The following is a 14,703-nucleotide window of genomic DNA, read 5'->3' as shown; positions in this document are numbered from 1 at the left end:
AGTGTGTCCTTCCCCCTCTGTCCAGGGTGTTCTCCATTTCTGCTACAACTTAGAGCAGGGGAACTCCAAAACGTCCAACCACAGCCCACCTAGAAAGCAGGGCCGGCTAGTCCTTCTTGGGATGCATCTCTGCTCAATGTAGGATGAAGGTCACAGATAGTTGCTTTCTCCTTGTTCAACGGAGGCGCTTCTTACAGCTTCTCAGCAGTCCATGGCCACTCGATATGATGTCAACAGGAAATCCTTATGTCGCGTCTCCAGCCGTTCTGCTTGCTCTTTTATCATTCCTGATTCCTAGGATTACACTTCCCAGTAAAATACCCTCATGTCCCTCCCTTTGTCTCTTTTCCCTTCTGGGAATCTGAGAGTGTATATGACTCACTACTACCAATGGCAGTAAAGGGAATGGTGGAGTGCGAGACATTTGGCAGAAATTTCCTCCTTCTTCCAAAGACATGAAGGAATTATCTCCTTTGCTCCCTACCCCCAACTTTGTTGTGGCTGGAGGTGCCACCTGGAAGGCCTGCAGCAGGCGAGATGATGCTTATTGATTGGATAATTCAGGTTGTCTGGAGGAAACAGACGGAACAAGTGCAGAAGCAGAGAGACTAACAAATGGCCTGTTTACCTAGGTTTGGGTACCACTAAGTGGGATCCATGAAGGATGCTGCAGCAATGTCTGGGGCTGGCAACAGCTGGACACCGTTCCCATGCATAGGCCCAAGCAGGCCAGCTAGCAGAACCCAGAAAGCACTGTCCAGACCCCATCAGGAAAGAGACCTAAAGGAACAATAAGCTGATCTCACTACTCCCCCCGCCCCTGCCGTCTCAAAAAATAAACAAAAAGTAAGAAAATTAGTGCACAGACACAGGAAGAGACCTGCAAGTTTTATTATTAATCCTTGAAGCAACCAAATGCTTCTATCCTTGTGTAACAGATGAAGAAGTGGGGCTGCCACCAGCTTGAGTTGAGTATATAGTATCTGTGGGAACAGAGGAAGGGAAGTGATGGGGAAAGGGCCAGAGACAGTGATTGCAGGCTTGACAAGAATGCTGTCAATCAAGTAGAAAGCTCCTGCTATTGTTTGGTACAACTAGGGCTGGCAGCCTGTGTCCTGCTTTGTTCGTTGGCACAAAGGTCTGATGATGGCTTTTCAGGGTTTGGGTAGATGTGGAAAGGTAACAGGGTGTTCCTGGCTTTGCAGTGTGTCATGTTAAGGGGCAGCATGAAGGATCTTGCTGACAGATGTCCCTAGATCTGAGTGTCCTCTGCTGCAGGCCAGAGAGTCTAAACCACTTGCTTCCTCAGACAAGGTACTTGGAGTTTGAACTTTATAATTGGCATCTTCCAAATGTCCACATAAAGCTACCTCTCTCCTCCAGTCTCCAAAGAACAGAACTTTGACCTCCCCCAGTCATTCTGGCTCTTAGCCTGTCTGTTCTTCAGCCCCAGTAAAATCATTAAAAAGTTGGAGTCTGGCGGCTGGAGAGATAGATGGCTCAGCACTTGGGAACACTGACTGCTCTTCCAGAGGACCAGAGATCACTTCCCAGCACCCACACGGCAGCTCACTGCTGTCTAGAACTGCAGTTCCAAGGGACCCAACGCCCTCACACAGACATACATGTAGGCAAAACCAATGCAGGGTGGGGGGAGGGGGGAGGGGGGAGTCCGGCTAGTTATGATGATATATACCTTTAATCCCAGCACCAGGAGCGAGAGAGAGTCAGGTAGATCTCTGTAACTGTGTCTGAGGCCAACATGGTCTATAATAGAGCAAGTTCCAGGTTAGCCAAATCTACATGGTAAGATCCTATCTTTAAAAACAAAAAACAAACAAGCAAACAACAACAAAAACAAAAGGCCTATTTATAGCAATACTTTTTTCCTGAGATCCTTGTATATCTACTTATCTGGCCTGCCTCAAGCACCCTAAGTGTTCTGTGTATCCTGCTTATGGGAGTCCACCACTGTATTTCCCATGACCCAGATGCTGTCCGAATGCTTCTAAGGCTCATTTGAATCACTGCATCTGAGAATCATTTATCCTCCCTCACTCCTACCTGGCTCCTTCCAATATCTTCTCGATCAAACAGCAGCGACAGTCCTGTGAAAACTGTAAACCCCACCTTTCTACTCTACTGTGGAAAACAGCTTAGCGGCATCCAGTTGCCTTCGAAATAAAATTAACTCCCAACATAGACATGGCTCCCTCTCACATTCAAAGTTGACCTCCTGGGAAACTAAGGTCTTGAGAAGTCCCTTGTGAGAGAAGGAAGTACTAGCACCCGTGATCACCCCTGAGTGGGAGATGCTGGTGGGAGTTGGAGTGGCTTCTCTCATTTAATAAGGAGTGTAGATTCTAGTGTGGTAGGAACCAAGTTCAGCACCCTTTGGGGAGGGAGATAAGTGGGTTATTATTCCTGGGTCAGTCTTAGCTGCAGAGAATGATGTGTCCAGTTCATCTCAGGGTCCCCGGAACAAACTAGATGAGCAGCATCCTGCCGGCTATGCTTGTTTGTGCTTGATTCGCAAACATGCAAAACGTCAAGGGCTAGGGGTGCAGTTTAGTGTTACAGCAATTGCCCAGTGTGCACAAAATCCTGGATTCCGTCTCTAGCACTGAAAAAAAGATAAAGACATAAAACCCTTCAGGTCTGGTCCTTGGGAGGCTGACCTTCTCTGTGAGGGTTGTTAGGACAATCTGTCTCCCAGTTTCCAAGCATGAATCGGTCACGACTCCAGAGCCCTGGAAGAAATGGAGCCCGGGCATGCCCAGGAGAGGACAATGGGATTGGGACTGTAGCTTAGTGGGACACTCGCCTGGCATGCATCAAGGACTGGTTTGGTGTCTAGCACATTGCTTGCACACACACAAAGATGCTACAATGACACAGGTATGAACTGTGATTTGGACTCAGTTCCTCTACTGGAGGTCTATGACCACCTGCCAGGCTGACTATATGTCACAGGCACTTAGTACTGTAGGCATTGACTCTCGATCAATAGGAATTTATGTTGACCAGAACGCTACTAGGATCTACTGTCAGAACAGTGTCTAAATGGATCACCTAATCAATGGACCTGACTGGAATGGCTTTACATCAGTTCCTGTGGCTCTCCAAACCAACCTACCTTTCTCTCAGTCTTTCTATCCTTCCTTCCTTCCTTCCTTCCTTCTTTTCTTCCTTTCTTTGGTTTTTCAAGACAAGGTTTCTTTGTACAGCCTTGGCTGTCCTGAAACTCACTCTGTAGACCAGGCTGGCCTCAGACTCACAGAGATCCATCTACCTCTGCTTCCCAAGTGCTGGGATTAAAAGCATGTGACACCCCCACCCTGCAACATTATTTCAAAGCCTCCAGTTACGTGCCTGGAATAGATGTCCCAGCCACTGGCACAATTACTACATTGGCTCTCAGTTTGGCAGAATAAGAGATCTGATGATAAGAAATGTCAAATGGAAACTCCTGATTGGTAAGCAAAAGAGATCCAGCTTCCTCCACAGAACTGAAAAGACTGATAATGTCATGAAGCTGCTGCGGTATCTCATGCTTATAATCCTAGCATCAAAGGGAGGAGGCTAAGGCAGGAGGATCCAAAGCCAGTCTGGGCTACATAGTGAGTTCTGGGCCAGTTTGGGATACAAAGTAAAACCCTGTCTCCAGCAATAACAAGAAAAACAACAAAACCCACAAGGAGCTGAGGCTGTAACTCAGTTGGCAGAGTGCTTGCCTTGCACGCACAAAGTCCTGAGTTCAATCCCCAGCACTGCATAAATGAGCCATTGATGGTATACATCTCTCACCCCAGCACTATGGAGGTTGAGGCAGGAGAATCAGAAATGCAAGATCATTAACAGTGACTTCAAGATCAGCCACGGTAGCATGAGACTGGTCTCAAAAGAGGTAGGGGGACTGAAGAAATGGGTCAGTGGTTAAATGTACTGATTGATCTTCCAGAGGCCCCCGGTTCAATTCCCAGCACCCACATAGCAGTCTGTAACTCCAGTTCTAGGGAATTGAGCAACCTTTCCTGGCCTCTTTGGGCACTACCCACATACGGTGTATAGACACACATGCAGGCAAAACACCCATACCCATAAAATAAAAACAAATCCCTTAAAAAAAAAAAAAAGCCAGTAATCCACTCCTCAAAAGAAAAATACTCACCACTGTGGCTTTGAAAGACTGTGTGCGATAATTTGACTAAATTCCTAGATTATTCGTCACCCTGGCTAGCGAAGATGGCATCTGGGTCTTGGAGAATGGCAGTGGATTTCCATAAACCTAATTATGCGGTGACTCCAGTTGCAGCTGCTATTTCTGATGTGGTCCCATTGATAGAGAAAATAAATTCCATCCCTGACACCCGATATGCAGTCCCTGAGCTGGCAAATGCCTTTTCCTCTATTCTAGGAAGTCAAAAAGATCAGAAACTGCTCTCACCCCTCAGGGTCATCAGATCACCTGCCCCTTCTCATCATGACTTGCTCTTAGCTCTTTTGACAGCTCTTCACGCCTCAGACTTCTAATACCTCATTGTTTCCCAAGATACCACACTATTCTACTTTCTACGAATGACATCATGCTGCTGGAGGCCAGAGAATAGAAATGAAAAGTACCCTAAATATGACAGAGGTGCCATGAAAATACCAAGGCCTGACATCTCAATAAGGAAGGCTTCTAGGAGCTGGCATTATGAACATGCGACATTTCTCTCCAAAGTGCATGACAATACAGCTTCCATCTCCCATCACCAAAAAGACACAGTGCTTTGTGAGTCTCCAGGGATTGGAGGGTTACATCGATTTTAAGTATGTTGTCCCAACTCATTTTCAAGATGATTTAAGAGCTCCCAGTTCTGGGGCTGGGGGTGTATCTCGGGTGGCAATGTATTTCCCTAGCATGCCCGAAGTCCCTAGCACTATATAAAGCAGGCAAGGTGGCACATGCCTGTGGCAGCATCACTTATGAGGTCATGTCAGGAGGATCAGAAGTTCAAGGTAACCCTTCATTGCACAGTTAGTGTGAGGCTATCATGGGACACATAAGACCCTGGCCAAAACAAAACAAAACAAAACAAAAAACAAAAAACCAGCTTCATTCCCTGAGCAAGAGAAAATTGCACCCGGTCCATACTGCAGGGTAAGCTCTGTCACCTGATCCTAGAGACCTTTCGGGTCCCCTGAAATGCTGTCCTTCTACATTGTATACCAAGGACGCCAATGCCAAGGATAGCTTGCTGTTTGAGACTAGGTCTCTCTATATAGCCCTGGCTATCTGGAAACTCACAGAGATTCCTCCTGCTTCCTGCCTTCTTTAGTGCTGGGTCCTGACATTTGGAGCTAAATCTTGCTGTCTTCAAGCCACTTCTTACCCTCCTTTGTGGAAACAATCCATGCTTTAATGTCTAGGTTCTGGTAGACACCAAATGCCTAAGCGTTGGCTAGCAGACACCCCAAGCATCTCAGCCAGTTGTTGAGAACTTGCCACAGCTGTTTTTCTAGTTCTTCCTTGTCATTCGAAAGGTTTATGCCCTGGGGAGAAGGAGCGGGCTCTGAGTAGATCAGCACTGCAGTTTGCAGCCTGTACATCTGTCACTGCCTGTCCTCTCTGTTCTTCCACACACCGGGGACACTCTGTGCTTGGCTGCAGGTGACTCTTCATTGTGACACCCGATAGCACAGGCGTTCATTTTTTGTGAGTGTTGTTAGGTTTGCAGCGCTGGGGTGGGATCCAGGGTCTTCTGCATGCTAGCCAAACCCTCTACCTCCGAGTTACATCTGCAGCAGCCAGCGTTGGCTTTTGATGGCTGCTCGATAGAGACCGGGGCCTTCCGTTTGGCCAGATTCCACTCTCTGATGGGAAGAAAAGCTGAAGGGAAGACGCAGGGTCAGCTGTGGTGACTGGTCTCAACAACAGAGATGAGTCATTTGCCCGGTCCCTTAGGTAATAGAAAGAAGCAAGAATGGGTTCCAAGGGATCTCCCAGGTGTTCATTTCTTACTATCTCATCCAGATGCAGGGACGATAAAGGGACAAGGCCATAGTCCTTTATAGTAAGAACCATCAAGAGCTCAGTGCACAGCATTAAGGTTAGGCTACTCTATTAGGGGAAATACAGCCCAGAAGCCAGCATAGTGTGCTCGGGGGCAGGGGAGGAAGGTCAGGAATCGAAGGCCAGCTTGGACTACAAACCAAAACCCTGTCTCAAACAAACAAGTGAAAAAACAAGTCAAACAAACATAAAACCCTCTAAGGTCTGGAGAGATGGCTCGTGACTGAGCGGGTTTGCTGCTCGTGCAGAGGACTGAGGTTCAGTTCCCAGCACCCACACTGCACTGCGTGGCTCACAAATCCCCGTAACTCCATTCCAGGGGAATCGAATACTTCTGCGCTCTTAGGGCATCTGGACACACTTACTGTTTGCATACCCATACACTTACACACACACACACACACACACACACACACAGAGAGAGAGAGAGAGAGAGAGAGATGCACTTCAGAATAAAATAAATCTTTAAAAACAAAACCTCAAAACTCAACAAAAATCCTGAAGAGGGATCCTGGAGAGATGGCTCTGCAGTTTAGAGCAGTGATTGCTTTGCCAGAAGCCCTGAGTTTGATTCTTAGTACCCACATGCCAGCTAACTACCAACTATAACTCAAGATCTAGGGGATACAAGATATGGTATGAAGACATACATGTAAGCAAAACACCCATACATATAAAATTAATAATAATAAATGTTTAAAACATCACAAAGATATAAAAATCTATAGATTTTCAAGTCCTATATGTAAAATAGTACATTTACTTAGAACCCGCAAACATCTTCCCAAACACTTGTGTGTGCTCACATGTGTACATGCATATGTGTGTGCACCCAAATGTGCTGTTAGATATTGAACCCAGGCCTTAACCTTTCCTATATATTTTAGATTTTTACATTTAATTTAGTTAACTTGTTGATATTTTGAGACCAAGGTCTCACTCTGTAGCCTAGGCTGGCCTTGAAGTCCCATACTCCTTCCTCAGGCTCCACACCTTCTTTACACTGTTATCTCGGTAACTGTGGCAGCTAAGACAACGTAAATGTGACGTAAAAAGCTGCTATACTGTATAGTTTAGGAATGACAAGGGGGAATGGCATCCACACATTCAGGACAGAGGCAGCTCCCAGCCCCCACACGGCCACCCACACTGACTGAACCCTTAAATGCACAGAACTGACTGCATACCCAAGAGAAGATTTTTGAAAAGTAGCGCCACAAAAATTCACACATACATGTTTATAGCAGCCAGAAGGTATAGAAACAACTGAAAAGTCCTTCTACCTAATGGACACAAAAATGTAGTACTTCCATTCAATAAAATATTATCCATCCATGAAAAAGAAATCCAAACGAAGGCCACTGCGTGGATGGACCTTGAAGTCATTATGCCACAAAGACTGTGGTTGTTCAGTTCTATCTAATGAAGTGTCGAGAAGAGGAGAATCTATAGAGAAAATAGATTCCTGTTTTCCCAAGTCTGGGACTTAAAAGAGAAATGAGAGAGAAAATGGCTGCTAATGGGATAAAGGACATGTTATGTTTATTGTGAATTAGTATCACTGCAAATATGCGCAAAAGCCGTTAACCTCTACGCGTTAGGTTTATTTTATTTTTTGAGTCTCCTGTAACATAGGCTGGCCTCAGAACGGCTATGTAGGTGAGGATGGCCTTGAACCCCTGATTTTCCTGCCTTTAACTCCTGAATTATAGGTATGCAGCACCACACACAGTTTACTGTATACTTTATATAGTATCCTTTAAAAGGATGTATTTTATATGTGAATTCTAGCATAGCAAATCTGACTTCAAATTTTATTTTATTTTTTTAGATTTATTTTATTTTATTTCTGTAACATATGTGAGTACACTGTCACTTTCTTCAGACACACCAGAAGAGGGCATCGGATCCCATTAAGATGGCTGTGAGCCACCGTGTGGTTGCTGGGAACTGAACTCAGGACTTCTGGAAGAGCAGTCAAGGTTCTTAACTACTGAGCCATCTCTCCAGCTCTTATTATTATTTTTATAGGTAAGGTTTCATGTAGCTTATGCTGGCCTCAAACTTACTGTGTAGCTAAAGTGTGGTTCTATGCCTGAGTCCTCCCTTAGCATGTTCAGATATCACTGCACACAAGCAGGAAAGGATGGAGAGGGGACTGGATTGGGTGGGTAAGCAGGATCCCTGTCTAGGAATGAGTGGGGGGGGTGGTTATGGGGGTCGTGAGTGTTCTCTGAGGATTTTAGTGCTACAGCTCTTTTTGGCAGTATTCAGCAAAACAGCTCCTTAGATGATGGCCAGTGAAAGAACTTGTGTGCACGTACATTATTGGGGTGAACAAGATTATATGAACCTTGGAGAGTGTAGGGGGCGTTTCAGGGTGCATGTAAATCATTTGCTGGAATTTAAAGTACTGGGAATGGCCAGGCAGTGGTGGCTCACGCCTTTAATCTCAGCACTTGGGAGGCAGAGGCAGGCGAATTTCTGAGTTCAAGGCCAGCCTGGTCTACAAAGTGAGTTCCAGGACAGCCAGGGCTATACAAAGAAACCCTGTCTCAAAAACAAACAAACAAACAAATAAATAAATAAATAAATAAATAAATAAATAAAAGTACTGGGAATGCCTCATTTGCATGGAGAAGCATTCCGGGAAGTTGAACCTGTAACTTTGCTAAGGACTATGTGATGTGACATCTTCTTCCTCAGGTAGAAGATGTGTGGTCTGGCTCCCCCGATCAGGCAGAGAAGAGGACTCCCTGCTGAGAAAGGGAGTTTTCCATTTTACACTGAGTTCATAGGAGCTGCCCAGACATGGTAGACCAACACCAAAGCCTGATTCTCCTGTCTCTGTCTCTCAAGTATAGGACTACAGGTCAGGTCCCCACCTCCTGGCTACAAATCAACTCTTATAAGGTGAGGGAACTTGAAAAATGGCAGCATTAGGAGAATGAGGAGTTCAAAGTCTAAGGTGATTCTCAGCTATATAGTCTAGCCTACTCTACATGAGAACTCTGAGCTCCATTGGTATCCATGAGGCCCCGGATTAGATCCTCAGAGACACTGCATAGACCAGGCTTGGTGTTGTACATTACAATCTGAGCACTTATTCAGAAGATAGAGGCAGGAGGACCAGAAGTTCAAGGTCACTTTGGGCTTCATAGTGAATAGCAAGCCAGCCAAGGCTGCCCTGTCTTGAGGTACCAGCAAGATGACTTTTGGGCAGGGGGTTGAAGTCAAGGCTGACAGCAAGAATTCCATTCTATGACTCACATGATGTTAGGAGAGAATTGACTCCTGAAGGCTCCTCTGACCTTCAGAAGCATACATGTGCCTGGACACACCCAATAAACAGGTAAATAAATAGGTAAATAAAATGTAATTTTAAAAAAAGACAAAAATAAGAGAAGAAATCCTATCTGCTCTCTAATCCTCAGACAGATGGCCCACTGGCACATTTGTCTCCTACTTCTAGTGTCCTTTGTCTCTGTGCCTCCTGGGTATCTCATCCAGCTACCTCTTAGTAAAAATCTCTGGCTGCCCATGGCACCCTCAAGCACACATCTACATTGGACTCCATGGGAGCAGTCTAAGCTCAGACCTGCAGTGTGAAGTCGGGCTCTGGCTGGCTCTGCTGACAGTACCAGCATCCATCGCTTAGATGGCTTCACGCCTTGGCTCCCCTGCTGACTTGCTGTGTCATCCAGTGAGTCTCCAACCACTGGTGCCAAATGGCAAGCAGGATGACATGAACCCGTCTCCAGAGTCCCCTTGCTGTGGGTTTATTTTCGGACAAGGTTATGGTAACTAAAGTTTGCATAGCCGTTTTAAACACAGGTCTTATTTCAGCTGATCCATTGGGGGCTGATAGGATCCCTGGTGACAGATGTAGGGACAGAGAAGTTCAGAACTGGGTGACTTTTCCCAGGGCCATCCAGCTGACACTGGAGAGCACATCTTTGACTTTCCCAACTTTAGGTTCTATGTTTTATTCCTTCCTTGGGCTTCTGTGAAGACACATTCTCCCTGATTTTATTTTTTAATTTTTTAAAGATTTATGTGTTTAATTTATTATACGTAAGTACACTGTAGCTGATTTCAGACACACCAGAAAAAGGCCTCTGATCTCATTATAGATGGTTGTGAGCCACCACGTGGTTGCTGGGAATTGAACTCAAGACCTTCGGAAGAACAGTCAGTGCTCTTAACCTCTGAGCCATCTCTTCAGCCCTCTTCCTAATTTTACATGGAGGAAATGGGCTTGGCTTTCAGCTGGTCTCTGTATCTGTGTTTCCATCACTTGGAGACAGTCCCTTTGGCCATTTGTTGCTGGTGGCTCCTTATCCCCTTCAATTCACTTCTGTAGCATCTGAGTCGGGATTTTGTGTGACTGAGCAGAGCTGGTCTGGCTGACTCTGCCATGATGTTGGATAAATGCTTGCAAAAGAGACCAGTGTGGCCGTGCATGGTGGTAATAGCACTCAGAAGTCTGAGGCAGGGGGATCGAGAGTTTAAGGCTAGACACGGCTACATAATAAAACCTGCTATCAGAAAATAAATAAATAGGGCTGAAAAGAGCACAGGAACTGAGATCCCAGCACCCGCTTCAGCCCCCCACCCCCATAATAGTCTTCACCTCCAGCTCCAGAGGGTGGAAGGCCACACAGGCACTGAATGCACATAGGCACACATGTATATATATATATATATATATATATATATATATATATATAATGAAAAGTAAATCTTTAAAAAAGTAAATAAATAAAGGATGACTCTGTTTCTATCTCTCTCGCTCTTTCTTTCTCCCATCTCTCTTTCTTGTCGTTGTCCTACTCCAGCCAGTGGCGACACAGACACCAAGTTGGGTTTACGCAGCAACTTTACTTCGGGCTTTTTCTTTTACAGCTCTCTTCCCCAGCAGCTTCTTCTCAGGGCAAGGGCTAAACTACTCCTATTACAACAGCTTCTCTTACTCTACTTCTACTCATGGCAAAGGCTAAAACTACTACTACTCACGCTGACTTACCTCCTTCTAGCGCCACCCCACCTCATCCAATCAGAATTCAACACGCTCCAAGCATGAGCTTAGATCATTCACAGATAGGCTGACAGGTCTGGATCACGAGGAACTGTCCAGCCTGGCAGGCAGCCCACTCCTGCAGCCTCACTGCGCATGCTCGGGCAAGGCAGTAAACAAGTGGGTTTCACAGGGCCTGCGGCCCCACCCGCTTCCCACACTTTCTCATACACACAAGTAAATAAAATGTGAACTTTTGGGGGGGGGAGGTGGAAACAGATGCTTCAAACACAGGGTTTCTCTGTGTAGCCCTGGCTGTCCTGGACTCACCTTGTAGACCAGGCTGGCCTCGAACTCACAAAGATCTACCTGCCTCTGCCTCCCAAGTGCTGGGATTAAAGGCTAGCACTACCACACCCAGCTAAAGTGTAAAAATCTTAATTAAATAACTTTAAAACATAAAAATGGGGCTGATGAGATGGCTCAGGGGTTAAGAGCACTCTCTGCTTTTCCAGAGGACCTAGGTTCGATTCCCAGCACCCGCTTAGTGGGTAATGACTGTCTATCTCCAGTTCCAGGTGATCAGATGCCCTGTTCTGACCTCCATACATACATGTAGGCACACACATACACATAGGCACATACATACATGTAGGCACAACACCCATACACATAAAATAAAACTAAAACTAACATAACAACCGGGCTCAGGAAGTATGTGCATTAATATAGTGATGATCCAATATGTGTGAAGTCCTGGGTTCAGTCCCCAGCATTTCACCAAACAGTCTAGTGATGCATGCTTTGATCCAAACACTTGGGAGATTGAGGCAAGAGAACCAGAAGCTCAAGGCCACCCAGCCACAGCCACATAGCAAGGTCACAGCCAGGCTGGGAAGCATGAGACCTTTGTCAAAACAAAAGCAAAAACACCCACGCAAACTGTTTAGAACTGCCAGCCTGTCTGACCTCCTCCACCCCACAAGTCCACCTGATTCCTAGGGTGACTTTGAAGTATCTCAGTCTACCTACTTGTTCCTCTTCCTTTGCACGTGCTCCCCTCTTGGCCCTTCTCTTGCTTAACATGAGATTGTCCTCCTAGACTGCTGCTACTTCCCTGTCCCCGCCAGACAGCTGGCCGTTGATGGATGCCTGTGACGCCTTTGCTAGGCTGGTCACCTGACTTCCAGCTGCTATGGTTGGCTTGCCTCCTGATGCAGGTTAGTTCTTGCAAGGAAGGCTACCAGCTCCATCAGTTGGCATGTGTTACTGTTGCTGTGGTGAAACGCCATGACCAAAGCAACTTGGGGAGGAAAAGATTTATTCAGCTTACACTTCCACATCACAGTTCATCATCAAAGTAAGTCAGGACAGGAACTCAATCAAGCAGGGCAGGATCCTGGAGGTGGGAGCTGATGCAGAGACCATGGAGGGGTGCTGCTCACTGGCTTCTTCTCCATGGCTTGCTCAGCCTGCTTTCTTATAGAACTCAGGACCACCAGCCCAGGGATGGCCCCACCCACACTGGACTGAACCCATTATTAAGAAAAACCATTAGTTAAGAAAATGCTGTTCAGGCTTGCCTACAGCCCTAGCTTATAGAGACTCTTTCTTTCTTTCTTTCTTTCTTTCTTTCTTTCTTTCTTTCTTTCTTTCTTTCTTTCTTTCTTTCTTTCTTTCCTTTCTTCCTTCCTTCCTTTCTTTCCTTCCTTCCGTCAGTCCTTCCTTCCTTCCTTCCTTCCTTTCTTTCTTTCTTTCTTGTTTTTTTTGTTTGTTTGTTTGTTTGTTTTTGTTTTTCGAGACAGGGCTTCTCTGTGTAGCCCTGGCTGTCCTGGAACTCACTGTGTAGACCAGGCTGGCCTCGACCTCAGAAATCCGCCAGCCTCTGCCTCCCGAGTGCTGGGATTAAAGGCGTACACCACTACGCCCGGCAGAGACATTTTCTTAACTGAGGTTCTCTCCTCTCAAATAGCTTTAGCTTATGTCAAGTTGCATTAAACTAGCTAGCACACATGCAAAATCCAGAAAGACAACTCCCTGCCCAGGAGACCGCTCTAATATAGCTGTGCTTCAGACCCATCTACCCAACCTCCTGGACCATGGAGGGCTAGACAGGACTTGAGATCTGGCTCAGAAATTTCCCCTTCTTTCTCTGTCACTGGGATTTTTCCTTCTACACATCTTAGCTCCCCAAGCTGTTCTCAGGCTGGAGCATTAGCACACTCTAATTAACCTGTTGTTGTTGTTGTTGTTGTTGTTGTAACAGGATCTATGTATATAGCTCTAGCTGGCCTGGAACTTTCTGTGTAGTGGCTTGCAATTTACAGTATCTTTCTAGCTTTGCCTCCTGAGTTGCTGGGATTACCGGCATGCTGCCCCACAAAGCCCAGCTCTTTTTTTTTTTTTTTTTTTTTGGTTTTTTCAAGACAGGGTTTCTCTGTGTAGCCCTGGCTGGCTGTCCTGGCACTCATTTTGTAGACCAAGCTGGCCTCAAACTTAGAAATCCACCTGCCTCTGCCTCCCAAGTGCTGGGATTAAAGACGTGCGCCACCACCGCCCGGCCCCAGCTCTTTTTCTCATGTCCTTCAAGGCAGATTTTGAGATCCCAGAGGACAATGATAACATCCTATTTATTTCTATGTCCACGTTCCCTAGATGGAGGCCTGACACAGAGCAAGGGCTTGGTTATTGAAGTCAGCATAGCTCCTGACCATCCCTAAGTCACATTCCCCTGGCCTTCCTGTCTCCATCTCTATTTCCCTCCCTCTCCTGGGGTTCACTGCTAATTGTGGCTTGTTCCTCCGTGCTTCCCTTCCCCAGCAAGTGACACAGACATGAGTTATTATGACTAAGTTTGGGGTGGGCTGTGGAAAAGGAGGAGACAGAACCTACCAGTGAGCTATACTCCCACTCTCGCCGCCTCCTGCCTCTTAAAATTGAGAGTAGATAGAAGACTTAGCGGGAGGGTCTGGACGGAAGGGCCCCATCTGGCTCCAAGGCAGAGACATTAGCAGAAGGGACCAGGGGCTTGTGTGGGTGGTGGGGTACAATAGCTGGTCACATACCAGGGCTGGATTGCGCTATTGAGACCCCGAGTGCAGAGCTTGGGTCTTCCTTGGCAGCCTTTGCAGTGACTTCCCTTGACGGTCCCCTCCTGCTCCTAGTACATCTTAGCTTCACAAATGCTCCAGGGACATTTCCACTCCGACTCACTCGTCCCCGCCCACTCACGGCATCAACCCACGTCACAGGAGGGATGGCTGCCTCAGAAGCTTATTAACTTTCCAGGCAGCATGCCGCTCAGTCAGTCACTGAGTCAGGAAGGACCAACTCAGCACCCCAGGCGCCCCGGCACAGGCTGACTCAGTGGCCTCGGGTCTCAGCTGGGGTCTCCCGGAACCACAGGATACATCTTAGTGGGGAGGGGGGCTGGGATGAGGGAAGCGAACACAGTAATAACCCAGTTGCAATTTCCTCGATTGATAGCCTAATGTACTCTCTGTTACCGTTAAAAAAAAACCCAAAAACCTAAGACCCGGTAGATTATGGAATGAAAGCTTGTTTAACTCAGGCTTCTGGAGCCGAGGGAGTCCCAGAGCGTGGTCTAGCGGGCTCACAGGCTGAGACA

General features: G+C 46.6%; 1 long non-coding RNA gene across 5 annotated transcripts; it reads right to left on the bottom strand.

Moving 5' to 3' along the window:
• Positions 1 to 1,739: 1,739 nt before the first annotated feature.
• On the bottom strand, positions 1,740 to 14,300 carry Gm31608. 5 transcript variants are annotated; one of them, XR_003951508.1, is made up of 3 exons: positions 14,141 to 14,290; positions 5,379 to 5,945; positions 1,740 to 1,767 (listed from the first exon to the last, which is right to left on the bottom strand). It is a non-coding gene; the product is annotated as a predicted gene, 31608 (long non-coding RNA). The 5 variants fall into 5 exon arrangements; XR_003951506.1 differs by lacking the exon at positions 1,740 to 1,767 and adding an exon at positions 1,811 to 2,623; XR_003951509.1 differs by lacking the exon at positions 1,740 to 1,767 and having other exon boundaries at positions 5,384 to 5,538; positions 5,631 to 5,945.
• Positions 14,301 to 14,703: the final 403 nt, after the last annotated feature.

Source organism: Mus musculus, chromosome 15 (genome assembly GCF_000001635.26).
Source record: "Mus musculus strain C57BL/6J chromosome 15, GRCm38.p6 C57BL/6J".
Classification (NCBI taxonomy): domain Eukaryota; kingdom Metazoa; phylum Chordata; class Mammalia; order Rodentia; family Muridae; genus Mus; species Mus musculus.
This window is presented reverse-complemented; position numbering and strand designations above follow the sequence as displayed.